Genomic DNA, 7,393 nt, shown 5'->3' with positions numbered 1-7,393 from the left:
TTACACCAGCATTCTCTTGGTGTGGTGATAAGGTAGGGGAAGGAGGAACATTTTCTAGTCTAAATCTCGGTTTTTTTGTGGACCTGTGTCTCAGAGCTGTGACCTTCACAACTGTTTCTTCAGTGGTATTCCTTTTTTCCTCTGGCCCCTTACTCCCCTACCTGGATGCAGCACTTCCACTAGATTTTTTTGAAGCTCTGGCCCCTGCTGATTGCATTTCCCCCCTTTAAGTGAGATAGGAAGGCTGTAGGGGGCTGGAGTGGGACGAATTCCCTCCCTTCAGCTGGTACAAGGCTCTGGCAAAATCTTTTCCCTGGAAGGTGGACCTTTTTTATAGATAAGGCTCTAGCTCGGTGTATTTAAAATGATTACTCTTCCTTTCCCCCTTCTAGAGATGTAAGCTGTAGGATAGCTTTTATGTGAATTCTAAGAGTGGGGAGAGTAATCTATGGAGATAGAAATCAGGATGCGTTTGCCTCTGGGGTGGGAGAATTGACTGAAAGGGGATTAATAGAAATTTCAGGATTGATTGAAATATTTTATATGTTGTTTTGGGTGTCAAAGTCATGGGACTGGACACTTAAAATTTGTGTACTTTTTTATACTTCAGTAAGAAAATAAGAAAACTAGCCTATAGATATGGAAGAGCACAGTACTGTTAGCCAAGTGTGTGTAGTAACCATGAGGATACTGATGAATGGAGATCCTAGGATGCACAAGCCTAGGCGAATAGTATGGGAGAGGCAACTTGGTGTCAATACTTTACTTTGTGAGCTTGCATCAGTCCCTTCACCTACCCAGGTTTGAGTTTCCTCCTCTATGAAAAGAAGTAGCTAGACCAGATGATCAAAAAGTAGGGTGATCTTATATATTGTCCACATCATGACATTCTTGAGAGGCAGATGTGGCTCTTAATAATGATGCCAGGAGAAGAATCATAAAACCACTCCTATCCTGGGCTGTGGGGTGAACGGTCGTCTTCTCAATAAGGGTCTCTAAAATGTCTCAGACCATGGGAGGTGGCAGCCTGGGTATCAGCAGGAGTGGGGATCTAGGAGCTGGATCTTGTGAGCTCTCGTGGGTTTTGTTTGATGTAATGACATGTCGGGACCTGTCAGCACAGCTTCTGGTAGGGCAGGAGCGGGATTTCAGAAAGGCCCTTCGATCAGTGGACTGCTGTTTTCCATGCCTGTGGATAACAATGACTTTCTAATAGTAAGACACTGACATTTCTAGGCTAAAAACTATTGTTGAAATGAAGCTAATTTCTCAATAGGATGAAAAACGGGTCCTGCTTTCACCTGCTCTGATGATATGAAAATAATGAATCTCCTTTAGAGATTACCCACTTTTTTTCAATCTTCAGAGGCAGTTGATTAACATTTATTTATTTATTTGCTTATTATTATTTTTTTTTTTAAAAAAGATTTTATTTATTTATTTGACAGAGATAGAGACAGCCAGCGAGAGAGGGAACACAAGCAGGGGGAGTGGGAGAGGAAGAAGCAGGCTCATAGTGGAGGAGCCCAACGTGGGGCTCGATCCCACAACACCAGGATCACGCCCTGAGCCGAAGGCAGATGCTTAACCACTGTGCCACCCAGGCGCCCCTATTTACTTATTATTTTAAAAGAGATTTATATATTTATTTATTTGAGAGAGACAGAAAATGAGCAGGGGAAGGGGCAAAGGGAGAGAGAAAATCCCAAGCAGACTCCCTGCTGAGTGTGGAGCCCAATGTGGGGCTCAGTCCCAGTACCTCAAGACCATGACCTGAGCTGAAATCAAGAGTCAGACACTCAAGTGACTGAGCCACACAGGCATCCTGATTAACCTCTATTTATAAAACTCATAGAGATTTTAAGGTATTAGTGTCATCTCTGTGCTGCCAAAGCTTTGAGAGGACTAAGAAGGTTCTAAGTGACTAGGGTTCTAGCCTTTCCGAAATATAATAATGTCATGTTGATGGAATTCACTTTACTAAGAGACATCTGACTTGAATCCATTCCTAGGAAGAATCAAGTGGGTAATACAGTCTCTAATACAGAGACTAGAAGATATCTAGGAGGTGACTGGAAAATGTCCTGGAAGTAAGATCCTAGGAAGAGAGTGAGTTTTAGACAAAACAAAGTACTGTGCTCAGTTAGGTGGGACTGAGACCCTTATGAATAAAGAAGTTTTTTTTTTTTATAAATGAGTCCAGTCTCCAAGACAGTGAGAGCAGCAATCAGCCTTCCAATTTGTATGCTGCTAAATAGGAACTCTTTGTCCCCACACATGCCCTGGCAGCTGCATCCTGTGCTGAGAATCAGAAGGGGAGATTCTAGTCCCAGGTCTGCCCTGGAAAGGTCAGATTGCCTGGTGGCTAAGTCTATGGACTTCATTAACATGACCTTGGGAGTTAGTGACCACCTTAAAGGATGGTAGAGAGGAAAATGAGATAATGTTTTAAAATCCTTTAGTGTACTGCTCGGAATGTCATTCCATAAATTCCACTACTAGAGAGCTACTCTCAGATTCTGCATGGTGCCTCTACAGTTCTTAACCCTTTTTGTGCTGCTGGATCTCTCTTGACAGTCTAGCGAAGCCTGTAGAGCTTTTCTCATAATTTTAGAAATGCAATAGTATTGCATATGACTATCAAAGTAGCAAAAACAAAATTTTTGGTATAATAATATGTGTTTCTTAGACCAATGCGTTAAATAAGATTTAATGGTGTCTCTGATACCTATTCATTTCAAAGTTGTGATGAACATATGCTATTTTAAGATATCTGTTGAAAGTTGATATGAAAATATCTGGAATTTCTATCGGTGACCAGGGCACAGATATTGCTAATATCACTGTGATTTGTTGCCTGCTTTCATAATCGAATGAAATTTATTAATTTTAGTTGAAGGTTAATCAAAATAGAGATGTAATTGGTTTCCCATCCAGATTCAGGGACCTCTTGAATTCTTTGTAGAGTGAGTCATTGTTTCCCAGGACTTAAGAGTTCTAATGCTAAAATTGGGACAGTCCCATGCAAACTGGGCTGGTTGGTTACTTAGTGAACCCCTGTTTAAGCATGCTTGCTTTGGAAGCTCCACGGTAAGATGTACGTTTTTTTCTCAAAGGTAACCTATTACCCCACTATTACCCTTTCTTCTGTCAGGAGGAATTAGAATTAGCTTCAGTGACCTGACTTATCAAGTGATATAGTTCCTTTAAATCTACTTTGCTTTAATTTTTTAAATGCTTTCTTGATTTTAATTTTCAGTGAACTCTGTTGTGTTTTTATTGTTGCTGTTGGAAGCTGGCAAGTTCATTACTAATTGCAGTATAACAGTGGTTGTTTCAAATCTAAGCCAGTGCCTTCTGATTAGAGAAGTCAGAAAGCCACATCCAGCATAGGCGTGCACATAGAAAAGCCAAATAGGGCCACAGCAGCGAGGGGTGGAGGATGTAGATGCCCAAAGGGATGCAAGGAGACACTTTGTTTCTGATGTCCCCATGCTTTTTTTTAGCACAGTCATGCAAAGGGACCCAGTCCTGAGTAAGAGTCAGGGGACCTAGGCTCTAGTCTTGCACCTGTCATTCATTAGCTGTGTGACTTAGTAGAAGTCAGTTCACTCCTCTGGGCCCCTGAAGTTCCTTCCAGTGTTAATATCCTCTGGTTGTCAATCTGAGAAGCCATACCTTTAGTGCCCATTCACCTGGGAGGTACCATCCCTCAGCATCCTGTTTCTAGATGGAGGAAAGGACATTTACAAGGAGTGCCTGTCCCTCCTCACTCCCCACTTCGAGCCAGGTCTCAAAATGCCATTAGTCATGGCTCATGGAGCTGCTGGCTCCTGGTCTGTAGGCTCCCCACAAGGAACGCCATGGAGTATTCATGGAGCTCCATTGATATTCAGCTCAAGTGGGTTATTGGGGACAGCTGTCTGTGGAGATTGATATTCCTGTGTATGGCTGTAAAAGTGAGTAGGGCCGACTGTTTTTCCCTGTTTAGCTTCTATTGGTTGGTTGAACATTTTAGCTGATGTAAAAAGACACCTCACTCTGGCTCCCAGTGCTTCATCTAGTCATGGCAATCACTTGTGGATAGGGCTGAGCCGCAAGTAAAGCTTCCATATCCCATGAGGGATGTTTTTAATTGTATTCTGAGTGGAATCATTGTGTTTTTTGGTGGGGAGGGGAAAGAAACAAACAATCAAACAAACTTTTTTTTTCAGATCACAAAAATAAATGTTTACTGGAGAAAATTTAGACAATTATAAAAAGGCACCAAAATACCACCATGCAGTGATAACCACTGTTAAGTAAGATGCTGGTATCTATCCTTCCAGGTATAGATGTGAGAGAAACACTTAATAGAATATCTGAAGGGATTTCTGAATGTATCTACTCATGAAAACTATCTCTACTATCCAGTGAGCTTCATTCTGAAATTAAGTAGTATGTGCTCACTCTTCAGAGCTATTTACTTGAGAAGAAAAGAATAGGGTGGAAAATGCAAGCCTTTCTGGAGGAGCTAGGATCTGTAGCTCGATACCAAGAAGTTCAGTTGGGACAATTTCTATTTGCACACCATCTTTTGGTGATATCTGTTTGTAAAAGTGTAAAGTCTAGGGGTGCCTGGGTGATTCAGTCAGTTAAGCATCTGACTTTGGTTCAGGTCATGATTTCTGGGTTCTGGGATCAAGCCTGGTGTCGGGCTCCCTGCTGAGCAGGGAGTCTCTTTCTCCCTCTCCCTCTGCTCCTCCTCCCCAACTCATGCTCTCTCTCTCTCTCTCAAATAAATAAATAAATAAATAAATAAATAGAATCTTTAAAATAAAGTAAAAGTGTAAAGTCTAAGGTACTGTATTAATTTGAGTAAGCTAGGTTATGTTTTGGTAATAAATTAACCCCCAAATCTCAATGGTTTAACAACAGAAGTTTATTTGCCTCACTTGAACACTTTGGGAATGCAAAATCATGAATAGGTTTCTGAAGATGTCATTTTTCTATGAGTCTGTCAGGAATCTATCTGACCACTCTGGCTTCCTGCCTCCCTTTCTATGTCCACTTTCTCCCTCCCCAGAGGGACCAAGTCTATTTTTCTTTCTTTATCAGAGTGCTGCTGCCTATATTATCCCTTGAGTTTCTTTTGTGTGTCCCCAAACTGGCAGCCGAGGAGGGCCTGGCTCCAGTTCCCAGCACCTAGGCTTATTTTCATAATTCTCTCCTTATATGGGCTGGGGCTTGGGGGTGCTCTGGGCTTGCTCAGTCATGTCCCAACTGCCTGGCTCAGGGAGCCCCATTGCAAGTCTGAGATTATTATGGTTTATGTGTCTCAAGGGCAGTCCCTAGTTTGAAAACAAGGTGAAGTCTTGAAGTTGGAATGAGGACACCAAGCTGGAAGCTGAGTAGGTGGGGGACTGTGGGGAGTTACCATGTGAGGAAGGTCCATGTAGTCAGAAGAAAAGCAAATGAGGAGGACTTCCTGAGGCAGCATGCTGAGACCATTTAAAGGGGCTGCCAGAGAGTTAACTCTACCCACAATGGGGAAATAGTCTAGGCATGCAGCAAAGGGAATATAGGGAATTACAAAGGTTAAAGAGAATGACAGAATTCTCTGGTCCCTTGTCCCTAGTTGGTAGTTCATGATTTTCTTCTTTAGAGAGTATCCAGGTCAACCCACCCCTCTCCCTTTTATACCAAGGACTTACTGAACTTACCTCTTCCACCATTACTTGTCCCTGCTGTAGTGTTTGCTTTATTCATTACATGGAAATTCCCTCCCTTAGTTAGGACTGGATCAGAGAGTGAGAGCAGACTGGCCATGTGTGTTCCCCGGCACAGGCAGAGCATTTCTTGGTCTAGGCCATCTAAGTTCGGGGCTTATGGGGGAATGTCTCTCATCTGGGAACACTCAGCTTCCTACAGGAAAAACCATTTGGGCCATTTCTTTTGAGAAGCCTTCACATTCATGTAATTTTGTCTCCTAAAAATGCAGTCTCCAAGGAGTCATTCTGGTCTTGACATACTTTAAGGCAGAAAACTTTCTTGTGCTGTAAATGTTCCATTTTGAAGGATGTAATACTTCTAAGAGGACAAAACAAATCTATGTGTTCAGTTTCTGATTTTCTATTTAACTCTGACTTTTCTCTCCTTTAAGTCACTCGATCACCCTCTGTACTTTGTGAATGATAGTTTCCATTTCTGAGAAAAATGTCTCCAACTAAATTTCCACCTTAGTTCCCAACAGGCTTTGTTTGCCGATTAGGTCACAGAGGTTTCTGGAGGCGAAATCAGACATATTAGTGTCTGTGACTAAAGTTGTTTAGATCTTTTTCTATATATCTATGATATCTGCTGCAAGATGAGAATGAGTTAAATTGATCTTTAAGTGTTGAACAACTGTGTCTACTGAAACATTCCAGACATTTCTTCTGAACTTATCACTTCTATGTCATAGGTTGGTCAACTTTTGTATTTTCACCATATGCGTTTTTTACTTTCAATGTGGTTGCATGCACCCCAGCCGGAAAACTCACTTAACAGTAGATCAGTATCTCTGGCACTGAGCGTCTCTTGGGTGTCAGAATGAGTTCTTCTATACTAGTAACATCTTCAGAATTTGTTGATTTTGGAGGTGATGTTTGATTTGTTTCTGAATCCATTGTTGGAAGCATATCCATTTACTGTCTGTAGACTGGAAAGCTTTATAAATGTAATTTGAGAACATGCCTTCCACCACCCAGTAATGCTGTTGGGCTTTTACTGTATGGATTTGTTACCTTCAAAGGGGAAGATGACACCTGATGTACATCTGAGTCTGCCATCACAGAATTGTGTTCCATGGCCCCTTCTCTATGGGTCCTTAAGTGACTTGGTGGTCAGGGTTATATTGTAAATGGATGTAGTGGGTTGAGCTGTGGCCTCCAAAAGATGTATACTCCTGGAATGTGACCTTATTTGTAAAACAGGTCTTTGTAGATGTCATTAAGTTAAAGATCTTGAGATGAGATCACTCTGGATTATGGTGGGCCCCAAACCCACTGGCAAGCCCTTAGAAGAGAAGGGGAAACAGATGTAGCCATACAGAGAAGGCCATGTGAAGATGGAGGTAGATTGGAGTTATGTCCCTACAAGCCAAGGAACATTGGGGTTGCCAGCAACCACCAGCGGCAAGGAGAGAGACCAAATGATTTGCCCTCAGAACTTCAAGAGGGAATCAAACTTGCTGATACCTTGATTTCAGACTTCTGGCATTAAGAACAGTGAGAGAATATATTTCTGTTGCTTTAAACCATCAAGATTGTGGTAATTTATTATGACAGCCCTAGGAAATGAATACAGTGGGGGTTGTCAAATGAAATATTTTACATAAAGAACACTTAAAGCAAGGGTTGGCAAACTATAGCCC

Source organism: Ailuropoda melanoleuca, chromosome 14, assembly GCF_002007445.2.
Source record: "Ailuropoda melanoleuca isolate Jingjing chromosome 14, ASM200744v2, whole genome shotgun sequence".
Taxonomy (NCBI): Eukaryota; Metazoa; Chordata; class Mammalia; order Carnivora; family Ursidae; genus Ailuropoda; species Ailuropoda melanoleuca.
This window is presented reverse-complemented; position numbering follows the sequence as displayed.